Source organism: Chaetodon trifascialis, chromosome 3 (genome assembly GCF_039877785.1).
Source record: "Chaetodon trifascialis isolate fChaTrf1 chromosome 3, fChaTrf1.hap1, whole genome shotgun sequence".
NCBI lineage: Eukaryota > Metazoa > Chordata > Actinopteri > Chaetodontiformes > Chaetodontidae > Chaetodon > Chaetodon trifascialis.
The window spans coordinates 8,473,624-8,495,779 of NC_092058.1; the positions used below are offsets into that span (position 1 = coordinate 8,473,624).

General features: G+C 42.9%; 1 protein-coding gene across 1 annotated transcript in view; it reads right to left on the minus strand.

The window, feature by feature from the left end:
- Window positions 1-15,439, minus strand: part of tafa3a (TAFA chemokine like family member 3a) — a 91,511-nt gene extending 76,072 nt beyond the window's left edge. The window contains exon 1 of the mRNA XM_070958979.1: window positions 14,961-15,439. The gene's annotated coding sequence lies outside the window, so the exon portion shown is untranslated. The remainder of the gene's footprint in view (window positions 1-14,960) is intronic.
- Window positions 15,440-22,156: the final 6,717 nt, after the last annotated feature.

The following is a 22,156-nucleotide window of genomic DNA, read 5'->3' on the forward strand; positions in this document are numbered from 1 at the left end:
GATGTTTGTTTTCTAACAGACCACTACGTGGTGACGTTTGTGCTGTACAGTGATGCATCGCGGGACGCTGAATGTATTAACCTTTACTTGTCCACGGCTGACTCGATGAGCAGGTCATCTTTTGTTCAGAGATGCTGCATTGCACATGCACCTAAACGCCTGAGAGGAAGACTGAGCAAGAGACATATAGAGCACCACCACCACCGCTGCAGCCTTTTAGTTTCTTCTGTATTTTTTCTGAACAGATGGAAGAGACAGCTCCTATAACATATCACAGTTCATTAGCAGTGAGCCAGCACCGTTTCATTTTCTCCCTTTTCAGTGAAGATTTATTCTTCTCCTCAGAGCGGTCAGGATGATGTTCTGTCAGATTCTTACAGTGGTGTCATATAACATGCTCTTTGGGAAGAACGCGCTCAATCTGTAGCCAAGTCTCCTCTTGCTTTGCTCGAGCACGTTGAGGGGAAATGCCTTCACAGCCCTTGGTGTAATGCAAATTTCCAAGTACATGTCCAGCTCTGTAGACCCAGTGGTGCCCATGGGGCCTTCAGGGCAAGATATGCCATATCTTAATACAGAATCTCTGTCTGTCAAGTCTCACACCATTAATTCTATGGAGGCTCCACAAACTGTTAACTGTCAAGCTATCAACTCCCTCTCATCCACTCTCTGTTTCTCCCTCACTTCTTACAGACCTCATTTGCAGATAATAGGCCATACAGGGGGGGAAAGTGCCCTTTTTAATTATCCAGAGGATTATGAGGTTTGAGTTGTTCCCAAATGCTAATACATAGATCGCAGCTGCGCATCTTTGCATAAGGAGGGTTGTATTATCCTTCCATTTGGCCTCTGTTGCTGATGGCTTACAGCTGATCTTTGCACACCTCATTTGACGGGAAAATAAGAGGCTGAAAAGCTCCGCAAGATAGACCTGTGAGCGTAATGAGGTTCTGAGATCTGACTAGGGAGTAAATGGCAGAACACACACAGTTAATGACAGAAATGAAAGATGGTATCAATCAGGATTTCATTTTGATTAATAAAAGAGACTGATGAGGGTGATTTTATGGTAGTGAGCCCAACTCATAAATCAAATCAACTTGCCAAGTAACACACCCCAAGGGTTGCAGTGAGGTGCTGATCACTGGAAGTAGAAAAAGTGCTGCACACTCTGCCCGCATATGCATTTTTCTTATATGAGATGACATTTCGACCCTCAGGCCTTTGTCAGGATCAGCAATCATCAACAATCATGATTGTTGATCTTGAAGACGGCCTGAGGGCCAAAACATTATCTACTTATAAGAGAAATGCATATGGAGGCAGAGTGTGAGACGCTTGTCCTCCTGAGTCTATGTTCCCTCCAACACATATCAGCATATATTTCAGCAAATCAATAACATTCACAGTCCCCATTAATTACAGCTGCTCTGCAGAGGTGTACATGTTTTCACAAAACACACGTGCTCTATATACAGTCTCCAAACAACACAGTGGAGACCTATTTATTTTCTTCTCTTTAATTCTGTATTTTCTTCTTGGCTCGCTTAGCTGCTACTTTGTCAGCAAATGTGGGAGACAAAATAATTGCCTCTATATTTCCTGAATTGATTTCTTGCACACTTCTAATACAGCGGTCAGGCTGGCACTCAGGCATCCATGACAGGCCCTTGTACTGCAGGCTTTGTGTTTCTGTGGGGAAAAAAGGCACTCAAGAGTCAAGACTCCTTTTTTTCTACAGCTTCTTATCACAGCGAAGCATTAACAATTAAAACAGAAAGCCCTTGAAGCAAATCCATCAGCTAAATGCAGTTGAAGCACATACTATCAGTAACAGTTAAAATGATAGTAAATTCACCCAATAATGACACAAAAAGGCTATTCAATATGAAAATATGACAGACAGCTGATTCCCAACCTGAGGGTCAAGCGCAAGGACTCATAAATATATGCAACCTGTGACAAGAGGCTATGAGTAGTGCAGGAAGTCCACACAGGTACAGACATCCACACGAGTCTGTTGTGCATCTTTGAAGCCACAGAGTGCAGGGCAATGCTAACAGGATGTGCTGGTGGAAGTAAAGCAATTCATGCTTCTTTAATCTTTCAAAATGTTAAGCTGGAGGCTACACAAGGCTCATAACTTATGAAATCACATTTACTGTGCTGTATTGATTCTGCTTGTGTTTTCCAGTAAATAAACAAAAATCTACCCACACACTGGTGCGCATGCTGTGTCGTGGCAGAAGCCAAAATAAGACGCTGCTGCACACTGACATGCAAAACAATTATTAATCCATTATGCACTATAGGTAATCCAACTATGGTGTTATCACAATGGCAACGTATACACCAGTGGAACCACATCATGCTGTCACCAGGTGAGAACTGCACCACGAGCCTCATGTCTAAACCCACAAGAAACTCCTCTAGCAAAGACGGATATTTGCCTGTGCATACAATTGATTATCAGTTGTAAATATACAACTGCCTCAGCACAGCCTTAACAGAATTAACCATAGAAGAGGACCAAACTAAAAAGACAACAAATAAATAGAGCCATGGACACCACAGCGGGTGGAGCAATATTATGCTACATCCAGTAAGTCAAGCAAAGCACCATCAAGGCAGACAACACGGAGATATATCGACAATATAAACTACAGCAGCTACAGCCCACAAACATACGTCTCAAAGCAAACAGAGAGTCAAAAGCTCTGAGCTGAACGAGCGCTCTGCAGGCTCAACTCTGACAGAGCATCGAATCAGGAATAAATTAAAGTAGTGTAGTTCTGTTTTTTGTTTTTTTTACCAACACCTTGGAGCAATACTGCAAATCCATAATGACATCAGCCTTAATTTTACTGCATTCTCTGAACTGTTCAGAAGCTGCTAAGCGCGACCCAGGCGTGAACACGCCTCTCACATCCAGAGTGAACGCACACATTCAATATCTATCTTTTGCGGAGTGTCAGCTGAGTGCGGAGTGTCACATCTCTGGAGCTCTGCCCTCCTGCAGCTGCAGAAACACCATCAGCGTCTTCTCTGCGGCAGCTGCTGATGTGGTTCATTCCTTTTCATCCATCCTAACATCGTTTATCATGACTATTTCATGTGACTTTTGTTTTTACTCTGCAATGGATGCAACTTAAAATGTAGCAAAGTGTGCTACTTGAGATGAAAAATACAAGCATAATGGTATTTTTAAAAATATCCTAAAAAGTGTACATGTGTCAGTAACCAATGTAACCCGTTACGTCCTCCCCTGCTGACTGGCTTCAGCAGGAAGCAGCTCCGGTAAGCTCCAAGGGTGAAGCATTCAGTCACCGCCTGCACGCTGCAAGCAAGCTAAACTTTGTCCAACAGAGCTGGAGTGAGTTTGTAGCACTGTCTAATGTTGTAATGCTTCCATTTGAGTTGCTGGCAGTCAGTTTGGTAACATATAAAAGCTGAGTAGGCGGGAGAAGGCAGGAGCTTTTGTCAGCGTTGTGCTCATGCTTGAGCGAGGCTGTGGCTATTTCCTGGTAAGCAGAGCAGTAGAAAAGATTTGTTTGTCGATTTTTTTGTAGCATTTGAGCATTTGTTGCAGGTTGATATTGCTTTGCCTTACAGGGTCACCTGATGGCCTCCTGAAAATAAGAAATGAGGTAGTTTGCTATAGGTGCATTTCTCCAACTAAACTTTGAAAATTTTTGAGGATGAGTTGATGAAGTTTTACACACACACACACACACACACACACACACACACACATATATATAAAGCTCGTCCTGTCATTTAATCTCTTTAATGAGTAGAAAAGAAAGAAAGTCCTGCTCATATGCTTTTGCAGTTTTTAATTACTTAACTTTTACTTAACTCCCTGTAGTGAATGTTCAGTATAATGGTCCCCTTGAACCTTCCCTTCTGGTACAGACAGCTCTTTAAATTAGACAATGGCAGAGAAGGCAACCACCACCCACATACTGAGCTGAACGATGGAGAATATGGGGCCCGGCTCAAGAGAAATGAAACAAGGACTGAAAAGAAAGAAGAACAGAAAAAAAAAGAAAGAAGTATGTTGTCAATTTACACCAGTCTTGACCCCTGAGGTCTGGCCATGAACTGAGTTTTCCTTCAGATTTAACCCCTTGTCTAACATAGCCTTTCCTCTTAGCAGGCCAGTGGGGTGAAGACACCCTTTGAACCTTTTTAGCACGCCTTCATGACATCTCTGCAAAAACCCCTCACACCCTCCGTGTGAGCGAAGGAGGAGACGACATGCTGGATTGACAGGGAAAGCAAGCAGAGTGAGAGTGCATTAGACCTCTGGCATCAACTGAGGCATCAATTAATGAGCAGCCTGGGAATGTGTCCATCCAGACACACTCTGCACCGGGGTGCCACAGGAGGCCATGGCCACAGACGGCTGGAGGACATGAATAATTGAGGTCCCTGTTTTAAATGTTTCAATGAATTAGGGCCAGGGGAAGAGGTGTTAGGAGATGTAGAAGAGGGAGGAAGGGAATAGCTGCAAAAATACCCCCATTATGTCTCTAATCATGAGGCAGGAAGGCGTTCAGTGTCAGCAGTGAAACTTGCTAAGTCACGTCATTAGTGGGTGCATAATAAGTCCTACATAAAATTAGCCTTGATATGTGTGTCTACAGACCTCTGTCTCTGCACTAGCACCAAAATAATGACCTTATTTTGGCACTGGCAAAAAATTTAAGTCTTAAAAATAGACAGCGGCCAACATCAGTACCGGAGCAGGGCAGAGGAAGACATCCCAACAAATAATAACAAGAGGAAGCCATCTCTTCTTTCCTTCCACTGTGTAGCGTCTTATCTTCAGTTTCATTCAGTAAGTGTTCATTCAGAAAAAACAATGGCATGATACCAAGTTTATAAGTTGGAATTAATCATTATCAATAAATCATTTACTAATTATTCATAGATCAGTTCTAAATTATTACTAGGAACAGATTTGGGGTTAGCAGGTTGTGAAAAAATCTGGCTGGCTGGTATTTATCCGCTTCCAACCCGACAACAGTTTGACCTCTTTTAATGACTCACCAATGTTTGTCATGGCTGGAAAAATTGGACACCCATGAGCATTTTTTTGACTTGCTAACATTCATAACCGCAGACTGAATGGCTTATCAGACGCTGATAAAACAATGACCCTTTATTAATGACTTACTAACATTAGTAACTGCAGACTTGAGTGTCATGGCGGTAATGAGTTTCTCTCTTTCTCACTTTTTAATGAGCCGTCAAATCTGCGGTTATAAATGTTAGTCATTAATAAATGGATTTTGGTCCAGATGTTCTTCAGCTCTTTTCCAGAGGGTAAGCAGTCCACTGGCGAGCTACAACCTGTCAACGAAAGAAAGAGGTTCTCCCCTCATTTCCTGTCTGCCTCAATAAGACAGCCGAAAAGTAACGTTTAAGAAAGCTCTTTGGTTTGCAGGTTGCAACACGTCAATGGGCCGATTGACCACTTAGCTTGTGGAGCAAAAGGTACCGACTGGAATCAAGCCAGGGACATTTAGAGGTATGAGGCATGTGCTTTAATCATGAGGCACCCTATTGCTGATCTATATAACATTAGCAAATGATTCATTTATGACATGGCCTCTCTACATTTGTTTGTGAATGCATAGAATGTAGTATCGCTGACTTTTCTTTACAGGCAGGCTGAAACCAATTTTTCTTGGCATTCATGTCACTTCTTCGCTTAAGTCGGCAAAGGAAGGTCAGGAACAGGTTTGTTTTTCCTTCTTTTCACATACACTATTCAGAAAACACAGATACAAAACTAAGACAAGGTAATGTTATGGTGGCTGAATTCACCTTGAAGACTTCTGAGATGCTTCACATGAACACTGACACTGCGGCGCAACCTGAACACAACATCCTCTGGACATCCAGGGTCAGGAAGTCATACCTGACTGCCTCTTCATTATTCACTATTCTGAAGTCTGAGGACCTTCTATGGGGCACGGTTACCTGCATGCAGCTGGAAAACATTCCTGCTGAACTGCTGCCAACATTTTCAACAATCTCAGCCACTCAATCGGACTCTGGAAAAGTCCACTTTGGCCTTCGAAAATGTAGCAGGTGATGCTTTTCTTTTCAATAACTTTAACTTCTTTGAACTACTTTACTTTAACAGATTTCTGTTCTGTTATTTCGCTAAAGGTCTAGTTACAAACGTTGATTATTTTACCTGGAGATGAATCCACCAAATGACTGTGTGGTCTAAAACACCCTTATAAGAGCCATATAACCTATTTCAGTTCGATGTTTTTTAAATTGTATGAATGCACAGTGTGTGACACCACAGCAGCTGATATTTGTACCAGCCACTTGCCAGCAGGACACAGAGGCTAAACAAAGCCCTACTGATTGGCAGTCGTTCCACTCCACAGAATCCAGCAAAGAAGGCTCAAATTGGATGCAAAAACAGCACACTTAGATTTCAATTTCTCCTCACAGATGGGAGCACCACGCACATTGCTTGTGATGTGTCTCCAGTACCTGAAACTGGGGAGCAAACAATGATCAAATTGATATAGTCCCAAGGAGCCTACATGCATGCTGGGTGCTCTGGGCTCGCACTGGTTTCTGAGACAGACAGGCGGCCAGAAAGATGAGATAAGAGGTGGTATCAGGCTCCTTCAAATTGGGTGGCTTCCTCTGAGCTGCCAGTGCACCACTGCTTCTCCTCTCTCTTTCATTTTCTCCATCTCAACCTCTCTCACGCCGACGTCCAAAGCCCAAGAGAAATTAGTCACCCCGCACGCTGTGGCGAGGGAGTTGTTGTGTGTGTGTGTGTGTGTGTGTGTGTGTGTGTGATAGTGTGTGTTTGAGGGAAAGAGAGAGTGAAAGCAAGACGAAAAGGAATGGGGAGGGGGAGAGAACAAAATTGTTTTCCATCCCAAGGCTTATAATTCTGCTTTATATCTGAAAATTGATGCTGGTCTGTGGAAAGGACATCAATCTAAGCATCTGAAATGTGCTGCAGTAACTGGAAAAGCCTCGCTGTGCTGCACGGATTCAGCGGAGGCAACAAGAGGAAGGGCTGAGAATGATAAAGGCATCTATAAGCTTAAGAAATGACTTGTACAGAGTTCTAGCCAGAGCTCTCATTGTGAAAATGACCCCTTTTAAAACACTAAATGGTCCCATCACAACAACCTCCCACAACAACCAATTGTCCCCCTTAAAATCAATAGCAGAATCGATGCTGTTAACAGGCTTCTCATTTTTGATTTTATAAGCTATGTCAACATACACTTTATTTTGTGAGTTAAACTACAATTACGCATCCGTGGAGATACAAGTAAACATGTCTGTGAAACTGAGGTGATGCACATACTTCCCAAACCAAGCTGATTGGTTGATCCAACAGTTTGAGCGTACATTTCAGGTTAGTTCTGCCACATCCTCTAACAGAGCACAGGCCAATAAATTTCTCTTCAATTCATGTATCGATCCATTGACCTGTCCATTTACAGTATGACAATAAATCCAAAGTTTGCACTGTCACTGTGGTGGAATTACAGTTTGTAGAACATGGTGCTTCTTTGTGAGAGACTCAAAATATCAAAGAAACCCAGATTTGAATGAGTCCAAACATATATGTGCATGTTAGCTTATGTGCAGAGAAGCATAATTCCAGCATTAGCGAAAACATGCTGCAAACGTGATGTCTGCATGCTCTACCAAAGCTGTTTTTCACAGTGATGAGTCTCATCCATCCATCCATTTTCTTCAGTTTATCCATTGCAGCAGGCTAAGCAGGGTATTCCAGACGTCCCTCTGCCCAGTATCGTTTTCCAGCTCCTCCGAGGGGATTCCAAAGCTTTTCAGGCCAGATGAGATATATAATCCCTCCAGTGAGTTCTGGGTCTACCCCGGGTCTCTTCCTAGTTGGACGTGCCCAGAAAACCTCCAAAGGGAGACGCCCAGGAGGCATCCTAATCAGATGCCCAAACCACCCCAACTGGCTCTGCTGCAGCCGCGGCTCTACTCCGAGCTCCCCCCGGATGCTCCTCACCTTATCTCTAAGGCTGAGCCCGGCCGCCCTACGGAGGAAACTCATTTTTGTATCTGCGGTTTCATTCTTTTGGTCACAATAGCTCATGACCACAGTTGAGGGTTGCAGCGTAGATCGAATCGTAAATGGAAGGTTTTGCCTTGCGGCTCAGCTCCCTCTTCACCACAAAAGTCCAGTACAAGTAATGAGTCCAACAGTGAGCAAAGAGCTAACGTTAGCTACCTGCACACTTCCTTTTCCTGCTCTGTACTTTGTAGCTAGATAGCAGTTGAGCACTGAACAACAGCTAATGCTAGCAGACAACAGTCACACGCACCTTCTGTTACACTCTCAGTTAATCTGATGAATCTGAACCTCTGGACATTTGGAGTTGACACATAACGTTAGCTAACATTAGCTAACGTGACATTAGCTCAACAACCAAAGACGAGACTGTCAGCAGCACCAAAGTCTATAATATCTGATATTTCCATCCTTAAATGTCAGACTAAACATGTTTTGTCATTATTACAATAAGTGGAAAGCGGTCATAACTGAATACGATGCCACTTTTGAATATGATGATCAGAAAAATGAAAAGGTAGCGTAAGGTATCCTAGTTAGTTCACAGATCCTACAGGACTTCAGGACTCCTTCAGGTCCAGGTTTCTGGATACAGGTGAATTTTGAAGCAGACTGTGGCATAGTCACATCCCAATAAAAGGTGAGCACTTTCTCACTTTTATTTTCCATCCATATAATTTTGCAATTTCTTAAAAATTCTCATTGATATTGTGTAATTAAATGCAAAATTTGTTACATCTCAGATATGTCTAATATTAATTATGGTACTATTTCAATATTATTTTATAGAATTCATCATGTTTTAAAAAGAGCCCATTTAAACCCCTCCCAGACCATCCTGGTACTCCTGTATTGAGCACTGTAGAAGTCTGTATACTCCTCACGCACAATACTGCGCTTCATCACGTAGTCACATTAAAATGTGACTGATAAATCAAAGTGCAAAAGAATAATTAAAAGTGAAATGTTCCGTATGTATTTATAGTGCAAGTACATTGTGCACATAACTGAGCGAGAGAGAGGGCATGTTTAAATGGATGAAAGAAAATCTTAAACTGCGGATACCCTTGAGCTAATTCTATCATGGTGTGGAGATAACACAAGCACCCAGATTTTCTGTTTCTCATTCTCATCTTGTACATTAGATCAAGGCTCAGACGTCGGCTTCTGCACAATACATTTAATGACATGGGTACATTTCTTTTGAAGATAGGAGCCTGCTTTGAAGAGACCTCTGTTTTTCAATTGCTGGGATCTGACAATGAAGAGACCGGTCACCACGTTCGGTGACAATATTCAACCCACCTCTTTTTGTTTGTGCAAAGACGAGCAGGAGGGCAGATGAAGGGCCTGCTAAATTCATATCAAGCAAACCACAGGAGGAAATCGTCAATAAGAAAAAAGGCCTGAACATCAGCCCTCTTCTATGAAGCAAATTGAGAGACCTTTGACATTAATTGTCAATTTCATTGAATCCAATTCATTTAATTACAATCACAACAGGGCTGCCTTTCTCCTGTTTTCTCAACAAAGAAATAACAAGCGTAGAAAATAGCAGGCTCATTTTTAAACCCTGTAATTGAAATTTTCTACTCAAATTGCAGTTTAATGATTACAGGCATGAGGTGGAGCTTGACAACAACCCCAGAAAGAGTAGGAGAGGGGAAAAAAAAAAAACATATTTTATTAAGACCCTCAGGCATCGCAAGAGAGGGAGGGAGAAAATCTGCCAACCAAAAATGAGAGTTCCCTGAATCCAACAGGAACCAGGGTTTAGAAGTGGGTTTCTCAAAATCTGCAATTCCCCAACCTTTTCACCGGGCCAATGGTTTTAAGGGCTTGGAGAATTGAGTTCCTCGCTGCTGTGCTGGAGAAGGAGTTGATGGGAATTCAGTGCAATGGCACAAAATTGAGAATGAAAGCTGCCAAATACTGACTAACTCAAGGAAAGGGAACGGAGCGATGGGCTGAAGGACGAGAGAGACAGAAAGTACAGTTGGTAGAAAAGCCTGACGCCCAAAACCACCTCCATGGACGAGTGGATTCCTAAGCTCTGCTGAGGCTTCTCCACTCAAACCTGATTGTCCTCAGTGTCCAGAGCACTTGATTCAGCTGGAGAAATTCCCGGGCAGAGACACATGGCTCCTCCACTGTACACAGAGTGTGTTCAAGACAGACATTTCGGCTTAGCAAATGTGAGTTTGCTTGCATATGACATCCCGACAAAAAAGAGAGATCTGGGAATCCAGTTGGCTTCATTTCAAAAGATAAAAGAATCCTTTTGAAGCCATAATACTGTGAATCTACACATGAATAGACTTCTAAGGATTTTGTCAGTGGTTCCCAACTAGGGAATCAGGGGTCACGAGTGGGATCAAAAGATCAATGGAAGATGATCATCAAGATCAGAAATTTAAAGATTTATATTTTCAGCCCAGAAAACTACTCAGATTTTTTTTAGAATTTTCTCTTTTATTGAGAAAAAGTTTAAAATCTTCTACAAAACACGGCGCCATAATCAATGAATTCATCCACAATTGGCAAAGCATCTGAAAATGCATCATGGGAGTAACTTATCACCTGGAAATCTTGCTTTTGCTGACCTCCACTGGTTTAAGTTCTCGCCTTTCTGCAGTGATGTACAGGTGTACTTGGCTGTGGTCAAAGGTCAAACAGGCTTGATATGTTCAACCAGAGAGGGCAGCAAAACTAAATGTTGATTGCACACTGTAACAGCTACAGAATAATGACATTATTTGTGTTTTGATTGTTATCTTTGGTTCTTATAAGCCTTCTATCAATATGCATTTCTGTCTGCCATCGGGTGCAACCTCCCAGGAAAATGAAGGCTGACTGGCAATCCGGTCCAGCTGGCACCACTTGTATCTACTTTCTTGTCTCCATTCTAGATTAAACGAATGAACAAACTGAAGTTTTCTCTCCTGCTCCCCCCTCCCCTCCGCTACAGCAAACCCCTGCTGTACTTACTTAATCAATACTAAAACTACGTCATTACTCCATTTAAAATTCTGACAATTTCATCTCACCTCTTCAGTGAACATGCTCTTTCTTCTCTCTTATTTCCAAAGTGGTGTTGTTCATTTCTTCACGGAAATATGAAAATAAATGCAGTGTGTCCTGTGTTTTTGGTAGCTGCTGGGCTCTGAGGAAAATGGAAACCGATCCATTTGGATTTGCGACCATGGCGCCAACAATAACACCAGCTGGAAACACTAGGGAGCTGAAAAGTTTCTGTTTCCACTTTAAGTTACTCTCACCTTACATTTTTCAGAACAAAACCTTGCACCTTTGCCTTTTCCTCAAAGAACCAGATATTTTTGAACACAGTTGTTCATCTTTCGTACCGATGATTCAGCCCAGAGACTTTGATGACCATCCGAGCTTCAACTGACGGTTACCTCACGCTGTCTATAGGAAAAACGAGTGGGACTTCATTCTGGAACCAGAGGAAAACCAAAATAGCTCTTCCCACTCCCAAATCAAGAGAATATGATTCATCAGAGACATGCACAAAACAAAAAAAAAAAAAAAGCAGGCATTTAAGTAAAAAGTTGATTCCACTATCGGAACGATGCCTTTATATTGATGGCATGAGGGGGTTTTTACAACTGAGTCAAACGAACTTTGCATGAGCGAGTCCTGCAGGATCGCAGTCTGGACTCCAGTCACGTCCACTGAGCGAACAAAAGCCGGAACTGATATGACTCCACGACATCACAGCACACAAACAATGTCAACAAATAATTAAGAGCTGCAGAAGCAGATACACGCATTCATTTAAACACTCAGGAAATCACCCACTTTTACAAACACTTCAGCTGTCAACACACACACACTCTCTCCCTCCTCCTCACGCACACTCATGTACACCCACAACCAAACATGCACACAGCAAATCAGCATGAATAAATAAGAGATGGAGTTGTGCTTCACAATCTCTGAAGAAAAAAAAAACAGCCTGCCGCATCGGCAAGGATCAGCCGGGGCGAGGGAGAGGGACACTGCTGGCTTCCTGGAAACCAATTTGTTTGTTTATTGTCTTGGTGTTTTGTCGGCGGTTACAGTTCATTGCAGTCAGCCCATCTTGGGCATGCTCCTTTAAATGGCATCTATAAAACATGGGATGTGCTCTCCCCATATCCTCCTCCTCCTCCTCTGTACATGACAGAGCTGCACACAAGCGTAACAATGCTGCATTTCGTTCGCTATGGTGAGGCTTTGAATTTCCCTTTAAACACGCGACGGATTCACCCCAGCAGCTCGAGTAGGCGCTTTGAGAGGCGGAACAAACTGTGCTTTCTAAACACATTAGCCTATGAACACCACTGAGCAGCGAATCTCGGGGTGCTGAAATCGGGTGTAATCATGTAGATAGATGGCTGACTTTTTATTGTTCCGTTAAGCCAAATCTGCAAGACTGGTGGTGAATGCAGAGTTTCTGAAATGATGCAATAGCCGGGGTTCCATGGTTAACTCTGCAGAGCGATGTGACAAGACGCCGGGCTGTCACATGTATGTGCATCCTGCATAAACAGACATGTTTGGCATGCCTACCGTATAAGAAATGCAGAGATGTCAAATGTTACATGGAGACATCTGGAAGGGATGTAGCCACAGCAGGCAGTCGTAATAGTACCACAGGGCTGTGCATACATACATACACACAGTGCAAAAACTAAAATGTATTGTTTCGTCTCATGCCTGCAAACACAATCCAGACGCTCATATCATGCCCTATTGATCTGACAGAGTGAGCAGGAAGCTGGCGGAGAACACAAATACTGCCTGGGGTGGCTCCTTAAAACTAGAGACAAGCCTCTTATCCATGGTGTTCTCTTCCTCTGGAAATCACCTGGTGGCTCATGCATATCAAGTACTCTCTCCAAGCCTCAGTCTGCGCTCTGCCTTCTTCAGGCTCTGCTGTTTGTTGCAATGTCTGTGTAATGGTGGCTTTAAAAGAAACACACACACACACACACACACACACACAAATGAAATTGCCAGCTAATCCGTCAAACCTCTGCATTCTGGTTATTTTGCAGAAATGCAGCACGTTTGTCGGCCCAAAACGGCACGAGCGACCCTTTTTTGTTTCACCGCCTGCTTGGGAATATGCATGTCACAGTGCAGTATTGCAAGGTTATGATAGCAGGGTGTTCACAGGTACAGACAAAACTTCATTCTAAGCCTTTAGCCCCATGACTAATTCCCACTTTTTACAACAACCACTGCAGAGCACACAAATCTTCTCCAAGTTTCCAGTGTTACTGTCAAATACAGTGGAACTGTCACAGGGATCCCATCTCCAGTAATCCCAGGGTGGCCTTTGCTCTGCCTGTCAGCAATACCAACCAATAACACTGCACAATAAAACCCTCCAGAACAACAGAGGGACGCAGGCAGCTTCAAGGGCTACTGACGGCGATCTATAAAACAATATAATGGGTTGCCTGTCAGTGAGTGTGAAAGGGAAGATCTACGCCTCCTCTGACTCTCTGAGGGGACTTCAATTAATCACAGCAGAATTGTATCACCCCGCAATACGAGTGTAAGGTTATTACCATCCCCATATTCCGCAGGATGAAATGCGATGATAGCACTAATTGAGGGAAGGGAGGGGGGGGGAACAGCTGACCGCACATCGCTTGTCAAGGGGATGGAGGGCAGATAAAAGAACAAGGAGATGGGGAAAAAAAGAAGAGAGGAAGTGAGAAAGGGTGAGAGGAAACAGAAATATTCACTGTGGTGTGTAAGCACAATCAGAAATATCTACAGTCTGTGTGCAAAGCAGCTGACAGCAAATACAAGAGCCAGTCTTCATCAGGGACTCCACCCGCGTCTTCTCAACATAATCCAACAAGATAACAGCATTGTACTTCTCTTAAGTCACAAACAAGCCGCTTATAGCTGAAGCTGCTCTTTTTTCTTTTTTGCCTTATTTTGAAGTTGAGGGGAATCACACAGATGGAGGACGCAGATAACGCTGTGAATTCAGCCCCAGGTCCCAACGGGGAGCCATGTTTAGAGTTACCTTGACTGAGGTACCAGCGATGGAGACACTTCCATCTAGAAATACTGTCCACTGAGCACATCAAACATCTGATCAGATGTAATCTAGACTGACGGATAGATAAGGACGGGATTATATGGCAGTTTTCACAAGATTATCAGTGAAAAATCTGTTAAATAATTTCAGATTCTTCTCCTCTGAAGCCATTATCAGATATTAACTTGTCTGCATGCTGATGAGACCACCCACCCACCCACACACACACACACACACACACACACACACACACACACACACACACACACACACACACACACACACACCATTCAATTGCTTTTATTAATATGTTTCTAAAGAAAAAAGTTTCTTTTTGGGTTTGCACACAGAAGAGAGTTCCTTCAGCGCCTTTGTGCAACCAAAAGCAGCAGGCGGATCCCTCTGAGGGCAAACTTGATTTTTATCAAATGTAAGCAGTCAGTGATGATCTCATGCTGCCGCACATATCTGATCTCTCCGGATGGAGACAGTATGAAAGCCGCACATTCCCCAGCCCGCAGCTACACCTGCACGTCACTTTAAGTCATTAGTTTGCAGTAGCTTGCTGGCGTCTCACAAGTTAATAACTATTTATCACAGTGGAAACGATCAATATCCCGATCGATAAGCTTAGTTTATTCATAGGTTTGGCTGCTCGGCTGTTTCGCAGTCACACGTGACCAGAAATTGTTTGATTGCAATCATTTCTACTCAATTCGAGGTTGCAAAATCTGCAAATGTCGCAATTTCACGTTGAACTTAAAAGACTTTTTTTTCACCACCTACCTGTCGTTGTGCTGTCAGTTAATCCCCTGAAGCGTCCCTTTCATTTATTTTCCATTGTCAACCACAAAAAACAGAAATGCCATTTCCTCGTCGCTTCAAGACGCCCCCGGTAACACATCACCTGAACACTGGTCTGCTGTCAGAGCTGTCCGGGCGCGCGATCCCTGAGTAGAACAAGTCTGAATGAGCTGCTGCGACTTGCGGCCGGCGGACTTGAAAGTCTATAAAAGTTGCTGGTCCTCCGGCTCTGACTCACAACTTCCCCTCCGCCAGAGCGCCACAGCAGCTGGACCCCACGCCGGACCCTCACTCATACTTTCTGCATTCAAGCATGATTTTTTCTTTTTTTCTTACAATCCTCCTGCCAGATACTGGTTGCAGTTGGGGTTTTGGCAACGTCTTCGTGCAGTTAGAGAAATGGATTTGAGGTGTCCGAGGGATGAGGGAGCAGCCGGAATCATCGCAGTGTGTGTGCGTTTGTGTGTGCGTGCCTGTGTGGAGGCTGCTGGTGCTGCGCTGGTGCTTCGGCGCCACCCAGTGGACGTCTGCGGCAGAGGTGCGAGGCGGCGACAGGAAGGAGTTCAGACTTTTTAATCTCAGCCAGCTCCTCATGGTGATGACTGCATGGCTGTGTCCTCGTGTGAAGACAGCAGCACCCTATTTATAGCAGCGGAGAAAAACTTAGTCCGTAAATGTTCCTTAATTTGCAAATTTACTCATCTTCCAGCATTTCTTGTGGTGTTTTATGTCGATTGATTGATTTAAAATAACTTGTATCCAGTTTCATTTTCCTTTACTGCAGAAAAAAACAAACAAACATGCCAGTTTGTGATGTGAAACTGATATTTTCAACAAAGTGCTTAAAGCTTGGGCCAGCGGGTATGTATATAAAATATTTAGGCACTGTGTGAAAGTTATTTGGGTGGGAAGGAGTGCTGAATGTTTTACGAAAAAAGCAAGGCCCTCTCCAGCATTATTGATAGATACTTTCATATTTTCTTTGGATCCACTGCACTCCTCTTCCTCCAGTGTCTCAAAGAAAAATATTAACATTAAACACAACAAAAATGGTGAAAATGCAGCCACTGTCATTTGATTAAAGAGCTGCTAAATAAGTGGTTATTGTTATTATTACAGCCACCAAATGAGTGAACCGGAAACATCCGACAGCTCATGTGGATATGGCAGCTCCACAGTGCACACGAACACCATCTCCTGATCTCTTTTTATTAGATCTTGCAAATGTAAAAACAATGCAATAAAGCATTTTATTATTAGGGTAGGGTAGCAAAGTCGAAGTGACCTTCCTTCCTCCCTTAATTTGTGTACAGTCCCTTCCTCAGAACAACTTGAGTGTTACGACGTGCATTAGGCTCCTGACTGCTCACCCAGTTTATGATAATACATCTGTTTGTCTCTGACATTCAACTTCCACTCTCTTCAAGCACTACTGCCCAGTCTGGAAAGGCTCCCCCCTCAGTAATTGCATTATCATCTCTCCATTTCTCAAGCAGTCTCTTTCGTCTGCCCCCCTGACTCCTCCCGAAAGGCAGGACTAATCAATACCAACCTTTGAAACAGCCTGTGGAGACAGGAGGCAAGCATTTGGGCTTGGATTTGATTGATTTTGGACACCCTCAGAGAGTGTTATCATCATAAAGCCAAGGCCATCTCCGTAAACACACACATGCACAAAACACACACTCCACGCCGGCTAGATTCAAAGGGCAGCCAGTGCAAATCCCAGGGGACCGAAAGCAAGAAATGTCTGGCTATTATCATTGACTGGACTGAGCTATAAAATTCAAAGCAGATATGCAGACCAGTGCCAGACTTCACATCCCTTCATAGCTGCTTATGAATAGAGAGGCTGTTATTCTGATGCTGTTTACATAGTTTATGATATGATTCTCAAAGTCATCAAGTTTCTTCATCCCTGCCTCACGCGCACACTGACAGAGGAGATGACCTCATTAATCTTTAGTGCATTGTGTAGACCTATCCTGTCATCCTCCTGACACTGTGGTTTGTGACACAGCTCTGCTCATTAAATCATATGACAGGATGAGGTCAGGCGTGAGGTAAGGTGTCTCAAGCTGTGTGGGAGCAGATAAAGCCAGCTGCATTAAAAGTCTGCGAGAGAGCTCAACAACAAATGTACTGTAGGTGGCAGCTGAGGTGAGTCATGAGGTAATCCCAGTTACTGAGCTTTTGGCATCAAAATCTAATGAAAGTCTCTGGTTTTGTCTCTTTGAGGTCGAGAAACGCACATCTGCTGCATTTGAGGCGTCATGTGATTTGGCCCCTCACAGAGGAAACCTCACTGCCTTTTTAGGTCTTGTTACTGTAGGTGGCAGCATGCATAAAGCTCATCATCCCGTGCTTGTCATCCTGTGATTATTTTCACTTCACACGGGGAACAAGAGGTGCGGGGGGCTCCACGGTCCAGCATTGATTGTGGTGGCTCGGCTTAAAATAACAGCACCCTGCAGGGAGAAGTGCAAGCCCTCTGCCTGAACCCTCACTCGCCTTCACCGCGGAAGTGTGTTTGAAGACAGTGGGACGTCTACCAGGAAATTGCAAGAGGAAAAATAGGAGGCATAATGGCCTCGGGAATGGAGCTGGCCATCAATAATGCAGAAGAAGCAGCAGTTAATGCCCCCTTTAATTCAACAGGTCTGCAGACACCGGGACAGTTATTCTTCCTCCGCTGCAGATGCTCGATGAGAGGCAGCTACATCAGGCTTTATGGCTTTGTGTGCGGTTGCACTGCCAGGTCTTTTCCCCCAACCTCAACCCAGATTGCAGAGCCATTAAGGGGTTTTCATCAGGGGCCCGTCCTAATGGTATTTCCAACTTCTCCAACCCGCTCAGATACCAGACAGGAGCTGTAGCAACAGAGAGAGAAATAATGGCCACACAAGGTTAGAATATATGAAGTCAGTTTAGTCTGAGCAGTGAGAGGATGTACAGCTTTTACAAACAGTAATAAGGCACAGCTAAACCCTTTAAAAATTACCATATAGAACGTATATTGTGTGTATTTCCCACAGAGCTGGGTGAGTATTCAGATCCTTAAATAAAAGCACAAGCACAGCAATATGAAAACCCTCCATTACAAATAAAACTGCATAATTAAAATTAACATTATCAGCAAAATGTGCTCACTGTAAAGTATGAAAAGGAGAAGTGCTTGTGCTGATGGAAAACTCTTTCTGTGTGTGGCACGCAGACATCAATGCATAAATCTCACTGCTGTAGCTGGTTGAGGTGGAGCTCATTTTATCTACTTTATGTAAAGTTAGTTTAGTCGAGCAGTTCAGGCCCCGATGTCTAGGTTGCTGTTTTCTACAAATACTGAACGCTGAAGTACAAATAACTCTGTACTTGAGTTACTTTAGAATTGAAAATGAAAGGATTACATCACTGTCATGAGCATGTGGCTCCTTGATATCTACAGGGCCTGTGAGGGGGCACCAGATTCAAAACAAAATATGAGACAGCATGAAAACCTTGTTAAAACTGAGGTTTTCACAGTGTAGATCTGACTAAAGTGCATTTATTTTGCATCATCGCGCAATAAAACATGAAGTGTCTCTTTGTTTTGTCTCGTTTTCTCTCCTGATGGCCTGCATATCAGATGACTTGATGACTCCTCACCAGAGATCTTCTGCACTCGTCTACACTGTTTCCCTTGTATTCAGGGCAGCCTGCCTCAGCCGTCTCTGACAGAGAAGTAGTGGGTCATTCATCAGGAGAGAGATTAAATCTTCATCAGCTGCTCCTGCATGTTCAGAGTGCTCCATCTTTACAAGGCGAAATGAAGTTGTTTTTTTTAAATCCATCCTTTAAGGTTAAGGGAATCATTTAGCATGCCAGCATGTGGTGTTGTAGACAGCAATAAAACAGCTGTTGAGACAAAAAAAAAGCTCAATAAATAGGCAATAAACATAAAACGTGTTAATGTACAGACAGACGTCTCCTTCCCATTGAGCCATAGAATTACAATGTGTCTGTGAAGCGAGACAAAAGATCTATCTGATTAAACGATCAATGAGCATGGTGACGGGTTCATGTCAGCCTCTTTCACAGCACCATCGTTTTCAGATCGCTCCTCATCTGGTGGTGCTTTAGCTCCATCTAGTGAAGAACACACACAGACGCAAACACCTCTGTGTCATTAAAACACAGCGCACACATCCTCATCGCTGCATGACACACTTTCCGTATTGTCTTCACTTTGTTTCATGGAGATAAAACAAGCGATGCAGACTACAAATAATCTGTTTTAAAAAACAAAGGTGGAAGATGTTGGATGGAAGTAAAACTACGATCGCCACTTTTAAAACAGCTGCTTAAGTTTATGGCTGCTGGATAATTTAATATATATCAGTGCATCATATTAGTTCACAATAGTCATATAAAGTAAAAGCACCAATACCTTACTGTACTGTGAAGGTACTTCATCACAAGTTAAAGTCCTGAATTCTGCTGAAAGTAGATGTACTATTAAGTATTATTGGTAAAATGTGCTGAAGCACCAAAAGTAAAAGTATTTAATGCACAAAAAATGGTCTCTGAGGGTGTTATTCCATTATATATTGTGTAATTATATATATTTTATTCATGTAAGATGTGAAGTATAGTATTTACTGCCTTAGTTCAATCAATCCCAATTAATTATATTTCATGAATTCATCCTTAGTCATGCATTTAAATTCTTAATCTGCAATGTGACATTAAATGCAGATGATAGAAGTATAAAGTAAAATAACATGGAAAGATTCAAGTACCAGTGGCTCAATACAATACTTGAATAAATGTACTTGGTTTCTTTCCACCACTGCAGCTGTCAAACAAACATAGTGAAGTAAAAGTAAAAAGTAGAATAAAATGGAAATGCTCATGCAGAGTAAAGTGCAAAGACATCATCAATGTGCTTAAGTAGGTCTGCTTGAGTAAACACACTCAGTCATGTGCTGCTGCTGCTGCTGCTGCTGCTGCTGCTGCTGCTGCTGCTGCTGCTGCTGCTGCTGCTGCGATAAATAAATGAATAAATCAGCAACACACAGCGAGCACAAGACACAACTACTGTCTGTAATGTGATCTGGTTCTGCTTTCACTTTCACTCTTTCCAAAAACTAAATAAATGAATTTATTAAACTTGAGAATCAGTGCAGACGACATATAGCCAGTCGAATGGGATAATAAAGAACACTTGTATCTTCCAAAAGATTTAATTTAATTTAATTTAATTTAATTTAATTTAATTTAATTTAATTTAATTTAATTTAATTTAATTTAATTTAATTTTTAGTGTTGAGGTTTTGATGGGGGGAAAGTAGGAATAGATGGGTTGATAAATGTTTTGTTCACCCGGAAACAGTGAAATCTTTCCTTTTTTTTAAATTGGACAGTGACAGGAAAGGAGTACGAGAGTGTGGATGATGTGCAGCAAGGGGCTCCGGGCTGGGGATCGAACCCTCTGCTGAGAGGACACGGCCTTCAGACATGGCGACGGCAATTTTCTGAGAGCAAAAGCAATCAATCAATACAGCTGCATTTAAATCACACATCAGCTTCAGTGCTTGAGCTGAAAGATGGACAGCGACCTCAGATAAAAATGATTTTCTTATATAGTGCATTTGTATTGTCAGTCCAGTCCAGCTTGTCATTCAGGTGAACACACAGGTGCTCGTCAGATTCCACCATCTCAATGTCCGTTTGCTGGATGTTCACTGGCGTTTACCCCTGTGGAAGTACACTGCCAGCTCTTTGCTTACCCCTGCATTGATCTGGAGGTGGTTCTGCTGGCACCGGTCCACAGATCCCTGGGTCATGGCACTCCCTGTCATCCCCATCAATGAGGAGGCCGACGGTTGGCGAGTCGTCAGAGAGCATTTGCAGGCGGCAGTTAGCTGAGTTGTGTCTGAGGTCTGCACTGAAGAGGGTGAAGAGGAAGTGAGCCAGGACTGTTTCCTGAGGGGCCTCTGTGTGGCAGACAACCATGTTGGACTCACAGTCCTGTATCCTCACATACTGTGGACAGTTGTTGGACTATGATCCACGCTGTGAGGTGGTGGTCCACCTCTGTGTGCTCCACCTTGTCCCTCAGAAGCGTGGGCTGCATGAAGTCACTGGAGAAATCAAAGATTGTCACAGGGCTCCCAGCCTTTTCCAGGTGAGACAGAGATATATGCAGGAGGTAGATCAGCATCATCCACCCCAATGCCAGTGCCAGCGGGTCCATGTGGTTTCAACACGGGGTGGAGGTGGACAAGAACCAGCCTCTCTGGGGTCTCCAAGGTGTGATATCACTACCTTGGGTTGTAGAGTCTTGGGCACTCGTACCACGCTGGACTCTGTCCAGCTTCAGGCTCAGGTTGAATCATCTTTATAAGGTCAAAATGAGGTTTGTTTTTTCTTTTCTTCTGTAGCTCACTACACTCAGTGGCCACTTCATTAGGTTTGTCACCAATCCAGTAAAAACACCAACACTACCTACAACCTCAATGACAAACTGCTGAACATTACAGTTTTCCTAAATGCAGACTTTATAGCAGATCTGTTGCAATGCGTTACATTAAATACAGGTGTAGCTAATAAAGTTTAAAAACAGTGTATGAAAATGTACAGTGAAATACAAATACTCAAGTACCTCAAAACTTCACTTCAGTACATGTAAATGCACTCTGTTCCTTATCAATCACGACTTGTAAAAATGTTGAGATGAGGGTTTGTTAGAAATTCATCACTTTTTATTAATAACTCAACAGAGATTTTTCACAACCTGGCAACCCAAAACTAATTGGAACCTTACAAATGATTTCTAAAGCTTCTCATGCTCACAGGATAATAATCTGTTTTAATTATGTTTTTTCATATACATATACATATACATATACATATACATATACATATACATATACATATACATATAAATATACGTAAAGTGTGTGTAATTATAACTAATTGGGTGTCCTTATTTCTAGGCTGGAGCTGGCTCAATGAATCCATCTGTCATGGTATCTTTCTAATTTCTTACAGTCTGACTTCCACATTAAGGTCTGTCAGTGCTCTGGGCTGGAGCAGCTTGTAAATGTTTCCTGCAGCTGTTGAGATTTTGCGTTACTTTGAGGTTTTTTTTGGACGTGTGTGGTATTTCCAGCGCTGGCCGCTCGTCCCTGTGAAGCCCT